We start from the raw sequence: 14,373 nt of genomic DNA on the forward strand, positions 1-14,373 counted from the left end.
AATAAAATAAAGATGACAATACTACCTAAACTAATCTACTTGTTTAGCACTATACCAATCAGACTCCCAAAAACTATTTTAATGACCTAGAAAAAAATAACAACAGACTTCATATGGAAAAACAAAAGGTCAAGAATTTCAAGAGGATTAATGAAAAAAAAAATCAAATGACGGTGGCCTAGCTGTACCAGATCTAAAATTATATTATAAAGCCATGGTTACCAAAACCATTTTGTATTGGCTAAGAAATAGACTAGTTGATCAGTGGAATAGGTTAGGTTCAAAGGAAAAATCAGCCAATAACTTCAACAATCTAGTGTTTGACAAACCCAAAGACCCCAGCTTTTGGGATAATAATTCACTGTTTGACAAAAATTGCTGGGAAAATTGGAAATTAGTATGGCAGAAACTAGGCATTGATCCATACTTAACACCATACACCAAGATAAAGTCAAAATGGGTTCATGACCTAGGCATAAAGAATGAGATTATAAATACATTAGAAGAGCATAGGATAGGTTACCTCTCAGACCTGTGGAAAAGGAAGGAATTCTTGACCAAAGAAGAACTAGAGGTCATTATTGACCACAAAATAGAAAAAAGTGATTATATAAAATTAAAAAGGTTCTGTACAAACAAAACTAATGCAGACAATATTAGAAGGACTGGGAAAACATTTTTACAGTCAAAGGTTCTGATAAAGGTCTCATTTCCAAACTATATAGAGAATTGACTCTAATTTATAAGAAATCAAGCCATTCTCCAATTGATAAATGGTCAAAGGATATGAACAGACAATTCTCAGACAAATTGAAACTATTTCTAGCCATATGAAAAAATGCTCCAAGTCATTATTAATCAGAGAAATGCAAATTAAAACAATTCTGAGATACCACTACATATACCTAGTCAGATTGGCTAGAATGACAGGGAAAGATAATGCAGAATGTTGGAGGGGATGTGGGAAAATTGGGACACTGATACGTTGTTGGTGGAGTTGTGAAAGAATCCAGCCATTCTGGAGAGCAGTTTGGAATTATGCTCAAAAAGTTATCAAACTGTGTATACCCTTTGATCCAGCAGCGTTACTACTGGGCTTATATGACAAAGAGATTTTAAAGAAGGGAAAGGGGCATGTATATGCCAAAATGTTTGTGGCAGCCCTTTTTATAGTGTCTAGAAACTGGAAACTGAGTGGATACCCATCAATTGGAGAACGGCTGAATAAAGTGTGCTATATGAATATTATGGAATATTATTGTTCTGTAAGAAATGACCAACAGGATGATTTCAGAAAGACCTGGAGAGACTTACATGAACTGATGCTGACTGAAATTAGTAGGACCAGGAGATCATTATATACTTCAAGAACAATACTATATGATGACCAATTCTGATGGACAAGGCCCTCTCCAACAATGAGATGAGCCAAATCAGTTCCAAGAGAGCAGTAATGAACTGAACCAGCTACACCCAGCAAAAGAACTCTGGGAGTTGACTATGAATCACTACATAGAATTTCCAATCCCTATATTTTTGTCTGCCTACATTTTTGACTTCCTTCACAGCTAATTGTACACTATTTCAAAGTCCGATTCTTTTTGTATAGCAAAATAACTTTTGACATGTATACATATATTGAATTTAACTTATGCTTTCACATAATTAACATGTATTGGTTAATCTGCCATCTGTGAGAAGGGGTGGGGGAAAGGAGGGGAAAAGTTGAAACAAAAGGTTTTGCAATTGTCAATGCTGAAAAATTACCTATGCATAAAATTTTTGTAAAACCAAAAAAAATTAATTAAATTAAATTAAAAAAAAAAAAAAGAAAGAAAGAAAGAAAGAAAGAAAGTGGAAGCATACAATGTATAGTTAACCAACCAATGTAATGCTGTGTTAAGTGCTGGGAATACAAAGACAAAAATAAAACAGTTCCTACCCTCAAATAACATATTCTATCAGTGGAGATAATTGTATATATGCAAACCAGACTGTCCTATGGAATACTCAGAGCTGTCATTCCTGATTCCTGTCATCACAGTGGAACTGTATAGACTGCTTTTGACATGAATTGAAAAAACAATGACAGAATTTAATGTTTTGTTATGGTAAACTTTGAGTTGGTTTGGTCCTCCCTCTATTCTTTGACAGTGGCAGGATGGTAAGGGTGAAGAAAGGAGGGGATAGAAGAAAAATAGAGAAGAAAGATAGGATATGTGTGGATTTTCAAGCTCTATTTCAAATCTTTCAATCTGGCAAGTCTCTAATCTGCCCAGCTTCTACATTAGTTTTCACAAAGGTTGTATAAGGTATGAGGCACTCTTATACTGTATCCTACTACCACTCTCAATAATGCCCATGGATTGATCTAGACAAACTTAGTCCCCTAACTGTCTTCTCTGTTTTGTGTATTTTTTCCTGCATAGGCATTTAAACATCTTGGAATGAATGGGTATAGACTTGGAGAAAACTTTGTGAGTTAGAGCTATCTAGAGATGGAAGACTGTAACTGAGAATATAATTATCCCATTCCTGGTCATTTTACCAAAAGACATGGAATGGTATTGTTTGCCTTTATTTTTCAGAGCTGAGGAGAAATGTAAAGTGCTTCAGTATCATTTGTGCAAAACGTGTTTTGATCAAATTTAAGTATCAGTCTTCCAGCTAACAATATTCCAGATAACAATAGCTAACTTATAAGTTACTGAATCTTGTTTTAAATTATTATATCAATATGTGGTATAAATTTTCTATATTTAACATCTCTTTTGTATGTAGGATTCAATTACCTATTCAATGATTGATTCTCATTGTACATTAATTTTTTTTCACTGTCCCTTTTTAAAAATAGCTAAGCTATGAGGAAACTTCTTAAATTTAATGAGCAAAAGTGTGTGAGAATACAGACAATAATCTTTCTCAATAAAGTTCAGTTCCTATAGGAATAAACCTAGTCCAAACTTCAAACTACATAATGCCAGATCATGGAGGAACTTCAGTAGAAAAGTGAATGGTATCATACCCCATACCCTGTGGACCCAGCAGGGCTTCCTCCAAGTTATACATGTAAATATATAGTTGACTTGCTTACTTGGAACAACAATAACAAAAATGAGATCCAAAGGTATTTGGCCCCCAAAAAAGCTCCATCAAAAATGACAGAAATAAACTCAACCTCAATATGAATCATATTTTAATATTATAATTCATTGAGTAACTCAATTTAAAATCTTTTCTTGAGGTTTCCTTGCATCTTTTTCATCTAGCTTTTTATCTGACTCAGACTTTGTTTTAAATTCCAAAGAGAAATATTCATTTTAGTTAAAAATGAATCAACAAGTTTTTCTTCACAAATCACTGAGTCATAGAATTCCAGAATTGGAAGAAACCTCAGAAATAATCTTATTTAACCCTTATGTGACTAAGTAACTCCTTTATAGGTACAGTAAATGGTCAGTGTTTTACACAAAGATTTTTTTTAATTAAAGCTTTTTATTTTCAAAACATATGCATGGATAATTTTCAACATTCACTGTTGCAAAATCTTGTATTCCATATTTTTCCTCCCTTTTTTCTACCCCCTCCCCTAGATGGCAAATAATCCAATGTATGTTAAATATGAGTAATTCTTTTACACATATTTCTTTTTTTTTAAGATTTATTTTTTTAATTCATTTTTCCAAATTATCCCCTCCCTCCCTCCACTCCCTCCCCCTGATGACGGGTAATCCCATACATTTTACATGTGTTACAATATAACCTAGATACAATATATGTGTGTAAATACCATTTTCTTGTTGCACATTAATCATTAGCTTCCGAAGGTATAAGTAACCTGGGTAGATAGACAGTAGTGCTAACAATTTACATTCGCTTCCCAGTGTTCCTTCTCTGGGTGTAGTTATTTCTGTCCATCATTGATCAACTGGAAGTTACACAAAGATCTTTAGGAAAGTGGGTACCACCACCACCACTACATGAGACACCTGGACATTCCACCTTAAAAAGAGAGAATTTATTAGGTGCCTATTACATGCTAGGAATTGGAGATATGAAGATTTTTTAAAATATGAAATCTTGAAGGAAACAACACATGTAAATAAAAATACATGCATATCAATACAAGTTAATTTGGGGAGGGAGATTCTAATGACTGGATGAATCAGGAAAAATCCTATGCAATAGGGAGGGATAAATGATTTTGAAGGAAACTAGAGATTCTAAGAGGTGCCAGTGTATTCCAGGCATTGAGGTAAAAAATAGATGGAAAATTATACCCAAAAAAAATCAGATTATCAGGACCACTGAATATGTGAAGTGGAAGAAAAAGAGCTTGTAATAGAAGTGAAAAGGACTTTAAGTCCAAAAAAAAAGAAAAAGAAAAGTTTTTATTTAATTCTAGAAATTATAGGGAGGCAATAGAGTTCCTTATGCAGAGGAATGATGTAGTTAGATCTGTGCTTTAGGAAAATCAGTTTTGCATCTATATGAATTGGAGAAGTTAGAAAGGAGTTCAGGTGAGAACCTAAACTAGGTTGATGGTCATATAAGTAGAGAGAAAGGAAAGAGTGAAAGAAATAGGGACCCTCTTGAAAGTTGTTGTCCTTCATTCTGTCAAAAATGATATCAGTATGTTGGATCAAGTTAGTGTGTCTGACTGGCCAATTAGGCCAATCTGAACTCATAATGCTCTGCCACAGGTTAAAAACAAAAAGTCCCTATGAACATTTGAAGTATATTTTCTAACTTCGCACATCTCCTACACTTCTGAGCTAATTCAACTCTACTTTGCTCATAGAACACAGCACCTTCTCTGACGAGGGAGTGCCATGCTGGGCAGTCCTGTGCCAGTACCACCTTGTGAGCACTTGCCCTGTATGCATTTCCCATAAATGATCTTTTTTTGGCAAGCACACATTTGGTATCCAAACAATGTGGCCAATCCTAAGGAGTTGTACTCTATACAGTAGAGGTGGAATAAATCATAGTTTAGTTCAAGAAAAGACCTCAGTTTCTGGTAATTTACTCTTCCAGGTAAACTTCAGAATCTTCCACAGATAATTCAAATGCAAGTGATTTGTTTTCCTGGCATGGTGCTAGTTTTGTGGACCTACAACAATGAGATCAACACAATGGCTCTGTAGGCCTTCAGGCTGATAGATTTGATGTCTGTTTATATGTGTGTGTGGGGGGATGAAAAGTGAGGAGTCAGGATGCCTCTAAGGCAATGGTCCTCAAACATTTTAAATAGGGAACCAGTTCACTGTCCCTCAGACTGTTGGAGAGCTGGACTACAGCAAAAACAAAAACTTTGAACAAATTCCTATGCACGCTGCATATATCTTATTTTGAAGTGAAGAAACAAAACGGGAACAAATATAATATTTAAAATGAAGTAAAGTTAAATCAACAAACTTACCAGTATTTCAATGGGAACTATGGGCCTGCTTGTGGCTAATGAGATGGTCAATGTCTGGTTCCATATTTATCACTGCTAGTTGTAACAAGTGATGCAAGTGTGCATCCGGTCTTGATCTGGTTGAAGATTTCAAATGTTTCATTCTAGAAAAAGTCTGTTCACAGACATAAGTGCTGTCAAAGATGGTTGCCATTTTGAATGCATGGTTCCTGAGATGAGGATATGTCTCAGAGGGGAGAAATTCATAGAAATTATGAAGGCTGCTTGACTTGAATATGTCTTTCAGAGAATCACAATTCTGCAGTTCAGCCAGTTCTATTTGGTAAATTGTATCCACATTTTCAATGTCAATAGAAAATGGGTTAGGGAAAATCTGTATGTCCTGTTCATGGAGATGAAGCTCTTTAAATCTAAATTGGAACTCCTTTTGCAATTTTTCCAATGAATCCACACATGTTTTGTTTGGGAATGCAATCAGCAGTTTTTCTGCTAACAGATTTTGAGTTGTGGGGAGATGGCAGAAGTTTTCCTCCTTCACTTGTTTGATGAGGAGGCCTAATTTTACTTCAAATGCTTTGACGTGTGATTGCATATCACAGATGAGCTTCCCCTTTCCTTGAAGTTGCATATTGAAATTGTTGAGTAGCTCTGTTACATCTGTCAGAAAGGCAAGGTGCCATTTCCATTCTGCATCATTGAGTTCTGATGCTTCTTTGTTTTTTGAAAGCAGAAAAGTTGTCATCTGTGGAAGTAAGTCATAGAAACATTTAAAAACTCTCCCTCGACTCAGCCAACGGGCTTCTGTGTGATATAGAACATCTTCATACTCAACATGTAGCTCACACAGAAGTTCCTGAAATTGTCTGTGATTTACTGCATTAGCTCTAATGAAGTTAACAGAAGATACCACAATTTTCATAACAGATTCCCATTTCAGTGATTTACTACACAGAGCTTGTTGGTGGATGAGGCAATGTATGGCTATTGGATGAGAATGGTTATGTTTGTCCATCTCTTGGTTAACGTGAGCAATTACTCCTTTCTTAGACCCCACCATGCTAGGGGCACCATCAGTTGTCATGCTGGCTAGTTTAGCCCAGTCCAACTCTAAATCATTCCTAGTTTGGCAAACCTTTTCATAGATATCCTCTCCTGTAGTTGTTCCTTTGCTTTGCAGTGCAGCAAGCTCTTCTATGACTTCAAAATAAGCATTCATCCCACGAATAAAAATTAGAAGTTGTGCAGAATCACGAACATCATTGCTTTTGTCGAGTGCCAAGGAAAAATGTGAAACTTTTTTTGTGGAGTTTTGCAAATGCTGGTGCAGATTATCTCCCTTTCTTCAATCCTCCGTGTAATTGTAGGTCCTGACTCACTGTACTAAATAAATCGGCCTTCTCTGGGCACATCTCTTTGGCAACAGAAAGAAGATATTCTTTAACAAATTTTCCCTCCACAAATGGTCTGCCAGTGCATGCTATTAGCTTGGCAACTTGAAAACTTGCTCACAGTGATGAAATATTTAGCTGCTTCTGCTTCACAAAAATATTTTGCTGAGTTGTCAATGTATTTTTTAGTTTTAATATTTTATCTTTTCTCACTTCTCCAACCAATCATATTTATCTTTATGTTGAGTTTCATAGTGTCGACACAAATTATATTATTTGAACACAGACACTATATTCTGGCATATCAGATGTACAGCTCTTTCCTTGTACTGCATGAAAAAGTACCCATAAGTCCACTGTTCTTTGAATATCCAAGTCAATTTTCTTTTTCTTGACATCATTATTTCTAAGGGATTCCAAATTGCTATTAGTAAAATACCACTATCTATCTATCTACCTATCTATCTACCTATCTATCTATCTATCTATCTATCTATCTATCTATCTATCTATATATATATATATATATATATATATATATATACAGAGCTATAAAAACAATATACATGCAATAACTTTGCCCACACAGAGACATACAGACTGCAATGCCCAATTCCCTCCAAGCTGCCTCTGTGCTGTGATGCCTCCGTTTCCCACATTCTCTCTCCCGCTTCAGACCTTCCCAGCACACAAGTCACCGCCCAGGCGGCCCTCCCAAGTGCCCTGGCTTCCTCTGAATCCTGGGATCAATTCTCATGCTCCAGCGCTGCATGATAGTACGTGCTGCACTCGTAATTTATCACAATCGCAGGCAAGACTATGCATATATGTATATAACTGCACGATATATTGTATGTGCAGAATAAGCTTCAGTGACAAATCGTACATTGGGGCTTCTGGGGGAGGTCATGATGTGACTTGAAGCTGCACAAGTGTATGGGGACCTTAAGAATCTGGAGGGGGATGAAGCAGTACAGCAGCTCTGCACCCCCTCATACTCAGGATAAGTGGGGGGCACGAAGGTCAGAGCCCCAGTGATTATAAGGTGATGACATATGTTAGCAAAACATTCCATCTCTTTATGAAACTACAGAACATGCACACAATGATAAAACTGATGACCACAACAGCCAGACATGAGGTCACTATGGATTCAGGGCCACGGCCTGGTACCAGGAGTCTCGCTCTGGGCCACAATAGCAGTCAGTGCCACAACATGCTCTGGAGAGGAAGCCGTTACATTGTCATTGCAGCATAATGACAATGATAGAGTCAAGCTGGGACTTGTAGTACTGTCACTATACCTGTGTCCCAGACACAGCCCATATATTCCCCCTGCAGCAGCCGTGACATGAGCAGCATGCACTGTACATCCCTTGTGCTTGTCTGTTGCGGTGGCTTCCATTACTTTACAAGGCCGCGGGCCATTAGTTCTCCATCTTCTGCATCTCTCTCCCTTCCCCACATCATACACCCCAGCCTGGGAACTCACTTCACCTCAGTATCGCCTCGCACTCGGCCCAGTGCCGGAAGTGTGAGTTGCTAACTCGAGTTTAGGTCAAACATCACTTCGGGTCTGATTTCACCATAACCCAGCGGCCGCATAAATGACCTCAGTGGGCCTCATCTGGCCGGAGGACCATAGTTTGAGGACCCCTGCTCTAAGGTGATATCCCTGAGGACACACAGCTTATGGTCAAATGGCTAGGTGGTGACATTCCACAAGCTATAATATATGCTTTAGGAGTCTTACTTTCTGTGGAACCTAGCTGGGTGATCATGTAGCCTTTCCCACACTTTTTAATTTCAGTGCTTGAGTGGTCATTCAATATGATTGGGATAGTTTGTCATTCTAGTGAGTTACTTATTAAAGTTACTTTTTTCTAAATTTATACATTTTTAATTATAGCTTTTTATATACAAAACATATACATGGATAATTTTTCAACATTGATCCTTGCCAAAACTTCTGTTTCAACTTTTCCCCTCCTTACCTCCACCCCTTCCCCTAGATGGCAGGGCGTCCCATACATGTTAAATATATTTAGACAAGCAAACATCAGTCAATATGCATATATTAAGTACCTATTATGTTCCAAGGACTATACTGAGTACATAGGTAACAGAAGTAGAAATAGTACATAAATAGAAGGAAACACACACATAGATGATACATATGATCAGGGTACACACATGAAGAAACAATTAATGTCACTAGCGCTATAGAACTCTCTTCTGGCTATGTCATCATACTTCTACTGACTCTTCTCCTTTCTAATCTGGTGTGATTTGTAATTTTTCACCAATGGTATAGTCTGTATCAGGCATGACAATATGTCTTATAACCTCTATTAAATAGTTCTCTGCTGATTTCATGCATGCTGCACTTCTCTCTATTATCAGCTTCTGAGCTTTTACTTTTCAAGACACCTGCTAGCTATTTCAGTTCATACTGGCTAAGGTACATGACTAAAAAAACAAAAAACAAAAAAACAAAAAACAAAACTGTCCTTTAAAAAGCTGCACCATTAACTCTTTAGTTATATCAATAGTAGCTGGCTACCATACATAGTCATAATCAAAGCTAGATAGAGAATACCCCGGTGAATATTAACTATATTTTTTACAAGCTCATCTTCCTTCTCATAAGCAGCAAGGTTTCTATCCCAAAAATTTGCTTCATTTTAAGATTAGAAAGCCCTTGCAATTCTTACCCAATTTCTAGCTGTCAAACTACATCCCTACAGAATCATTTCAAATACCTTTTCAACAGACCATCAAGGTTTCTGAATTTAAGTTTCCCCAAATATTATCAGCACAAGGAAACTTTGTTTCCCACATAAATATACAGGAAAGGGGAAAGATAAGTACAAAAACAAAAACAAAACAAAAAATACCACTAGATGGTGCTACTTTGAGGCATTGCCTTCCACTGAGGTCTCTTGTTTCAAATTTCTTATGTTTTATATATATATAAAAATGTCTCCCTGGCTCTGACCAGGTGAGCTTCCCTGGATTTTTTAACCAATGCTTAAAAAATAGGGTAGGTTGTAAGTCAGTGATTGAATGTTCTTATATTATATCTGTAATTTTTTTTCAACTATCATAATTGATAATTAGCCACAATTTAAAAAGTATTGACTAAATGTCAACAGTGCAGAGATCCAGATAAAGCCTTGTAGCATACTGGATACGTGCTTTCTGAAAGATTTATGAGAAGATATGGACAAGAATATCCTTAATAAGCAGAAGCATGGCAGCCAAGGACAATATTAATTTAGAGTACAAACTTGTTGCTAGAACACTATGAAGGAGGATAGTGGAAGATTACAAGCAATAATATAAGGCTCAATTCCTTTTAGTTTGCAGCATCTTATTTGTATCAAGGGGTAGGTATATGAATATTTCTGAGCAAACTTATAAGAAAGTAATGCCTCAGTACATAAACAGAAGTAGCTCTGAGAGAGTTTGAGAGAAAGAAGGCTTTCTAGAAAATTACTTGAGAGAACTTAACAGAAAACAGCCCCTTAAAAGAGACAAAAAAGAAGGCAAGATGATCAAAGTGCAGAGATACTCTGGTAAATGCTTAATAAGCAGTTCTTTCAAGAGAAAGCATATGGCACAACATACTTTTAAATTTAATTTACAGCATTAAAATTTTCTGAAATTTTTTCTTAAGCCTATACAACCAACAATACAGCAAATCAAACCCTGATATGTTTGAATATTTTCAAGATGTAAATGTTCATAGCAAAAATTTAACCATCAGTTATCACCAGTCAGTTCAAGATGGTTCCATAATAGCCTTGCCAATCATTTTGTTTTCCAACAATTCATTTAAATATAACTGAGATTTGGACTTTGAAAAGTATTCCTGGGAAACCCTGTCAAGTACATCTCTGATGTGACCATAGGTCAATTATGCATTATATATCCGTGACCAACTAAGCAAAGGAAATCAGGTTTTGCCACTACTGGTGAAAGCTGATCTGATTGAAATATATATATATATATATACATTGAAAAATTAATACATACATATTGGAAAGAATTGATTGAAGAAAATTAGAATATTTTGCTGTTTTGAACAGCTACTTAGGGAAAGTTAGATATCATCTATGAGGAAATGAATGAAAAAAATATTGAGTTATTTCCATATCATTGTGCTAAGTGCTATGGTCCTTTTTTAAAAATAAATCAGTTCCTACTTTCAATATGCTAACATTCTTGTGGCAAAGATAAAACATATAGAAAGTTTTAGCTGCAAATTAGATGGAATGAGTTCTCATGACTAATGACTATTAGGGTTAGGATACAAGGGGAAAGCAGATGATAAAACATCATTTTAATATTATTTGTAGTGATAAAATTATATCAGTTTCTGGTATTGAACCATCTGACAGTGGCAAGGACTTAAGTTGTAAAACCTTTTTTTTTTTTTTCTGGGTCTTTATTAGTTGTGATCACAATATACATAGAAAAAAAAAATGATCAGTTGCCAGATTATATCTCCATGAATGCTTATTCTTATAATGATAGTTTCAAGGGCCAGATTAGAAGTAAAATTGGTAGTTTGGGATCCTTGCTATTTCAAAGAATATTAGATTTGAAGTTCTCAGCTATCTCCAACAAGATATGAGAGGAAGTGTTAGTTAAGGTGATGCTGGTGGTTTGATTTACCTGGTATAGGCCATCTCCTTTCTCTTCTTAAGGGTACTTTGTGGCTACTGCTCTGCATTATAGTTGGCAACTGAACAATTGCTTAGAGTAGTTACAAGAAAGTTGGGATTCTTATTCATAGTGACTTTTCCTTTCAATTATAGGGCCTGGGTTGAAAGCAATACCAGTGGTCTCCTGGTCACTGCATTTCCCAAGGTTCTAGAGTTCAGTAATCTTCACTATCTTCATCAGATTTTGAGAGGAAGTAGTAGTCCAGAAGATGGTAGTGATTTAATTTGCCTGGAATATGCATTCTCCTATCACTTCTTCTGGATTTCTTGATTCTTTGACTAGGCTAACTTGTATGCCTTTTTCTGATCCTGAAGCAAGAGATGGAAAACCCTAGCATGCAGTGAGTAGTCCTACAAAGTCTTGCAAATCCAAATGTAGGGAAACTTGTTTGTTTTGTTTTATTTTGTTTTGTTTTATTTTTTAAGTGATAATGCTGCCTCAGAGCCAGGCCAAGGATGTAAACCTGAAGAGGTCTGTAGAACCCAGTTTTAGTGTCTCTGCTTTTATTAAAATAGTTTAATGTTTCCCAACAGAAGAAAAGAGAGATTCAGAAAAGGACGAGATCCACATAGTAGTTGATAAGTGGTGTAAACTGTTTTTAAAGTCATCAAAGTCAATTCAGACTTGTAAGTTGAACTGAGCATTTAGATTTCCTTAATTATGTATGTCCTTACTATATTTTCTATAAGTTGGTGCTCTCTTCCAAAGATACTGTGTGTATGAGTGGGAAACTCTGAGCCAATTTACAGAACTATTATGATTTACTTTCTTTTTCAGTAAATGTTTCATGATTAAGAGTCAATAGTATCATCTTGGCTGGTATGTTTAAATGGAAAACACATTTTGATCATGCATAGTTGTTATAAGGATTTTATTTTTATTTCTATTTAGAAGGGGTAAGAGGGAAAAGAAAGTTGGGAAAAAGTAGCCAAAATAATTATAAAGGAAAGAAGAGAGGATCATTTTTAATGGAAAATAACAAAAGGAAAGCCAGAAAGAACCACAACAAGGTACAACTTTGATAAGTATGTGAGGAAACTGTACATATATACATATATGCATAACACATGTATGTATCATATATAGTTTTTCCATATAACATATATGTGTATGGTGCACATTGTACCTATATATGCATGATATGTATGTATATATATATATGTGTGTGTGTGTATGTTTCACATAGTATATACACATCTATATTGTTAGACATGTATCTGTATATGCATATATATGTTATATACATATACACATATGTATGCAGATATATACATGCATTATGCACACATATACCTTCCTCTATGTGAGTCTGTATATGACAGCTAGGTGATGCTGTAGTCAGGAAAAGCTAAGTTCAAACAGGACCTCAAACATTAGCTGTGTAACTCTGTGCAAGTCACTTGATCCTGTTTGTCTCAGTTTCTTCATTCTTAAAATGAGCTGGAGAAGAAAATAACAAACCACTCTAGTATCACTGTCAAGAAAACTCCAAATGGTACCTTTACGAGTGAGACACAACTGAACAAGAAAAATATGTGTACATGTTTGTTTATATACATAGGCATACATACATGCATAAAGAAAAACATACTATACATGATAAAGCTTCACAGTTTTCTGTATGATCCTCTTTTTTTGTTCTATGAAACAAAGTATTTGTAAATGTAAATACTTATATTGTTTTGTGTTTGTGTTATTCAGGATAAAAAAAGCAACTTACAAATAAGTACATGAATGAAAATTACATTAGCAGGGGATGAGAAGAGGACAGTTACCTTGAGAAGAGTGAGTTGTCTCCATGTTACTCTATCCTGGGAAAACTTCTGGCACTAGCCAACATGATATTCTGGGCCAAGGGTTAATACCCCAAAGACAGAAAAGAGTCTGGAGAGAAGAGGTATCTAACCATACCTACATTACAAAACATCTTATAAAACAGCATTGAAAGAAAAATCAAGTCTACAGAAAGCTTTCTGAAAAACACAACTGAGGTGCATCATTCCAACGGAATTCTTAATTGATACTAGCAGGAATGTAACAAAAAAATGGAAAATGAAAGAGGTTATCAGAATTTCTATAATCTAATTTCTAAATATCACTGGGTCTCATATACTTTATTTTTAAAATGAGATGGTTAGAACAGATGATCTCCAGTATTCCTGTCAGCTGTAAACTACTTTCCCATGAACTGATCACCTATTTTCAATATGTTACAATTATATGATTAACCCTCACAGCTATATCCTAACACATCCATTCTTACCATGCTAAAAGAGAGGAAACATCAAGGTGGAGAGGAAAGATCATCAGTGCTGAAGTCAGAGAACCCAAGTTCAAATTCACTTCCTTTTATTATTTATTTGATCTTGGGGAAGTAATTTAACTATTCATGCCCTATTCATCTCTAAAATGAACTTTAGACTAGATGACCTCTAATATCCCTTCTCGCATTAGCTTTTAATCCTATTAAGGTGAAGTAACAATTAAGAAGATAAGGTCTGGAGGAACAGCTAAAATTGAACAAGTTGATGTCAAAGGATATCAATGTCAGTGATAATATAAACTTTAAGTTCTTTATATAAAATATCTCAGGAGGAAAAAAAACAATGACAAAAATGTGAGAAACTATGTTTCTCAATAATACTAATAATAGTATTATTACTCCCCAAAAGGAAATAAATAGAACATCAATAGTTACAGATACATAAACCATATGTCTCATCTTTAGAAAATGTAACAAAATGCATATATATTAAAGATATCCTGTATCAAAAGATCAGAAGAGAACTTTGCTGTTATTCAATCATTCAGTTCTGCATGAAACTTCATGAC

The sequence above is a fragment of the Sminthopsis crassicaudata genome, chromosome 1, assembly GCF_048593235.1.
Source record: "Sminthopsis crassicaudata isolate SCR6 chromosome 1, ASM4859323v1, whole genome shotgun sequence".
Classification (NCBI taxonomy): Eukaryota; Metazoa; Chordata; class Mammalia; order Dasyuromorphia; family Dasyuridae; genus Sminthopsis; species Sminthopsis crassicaudata.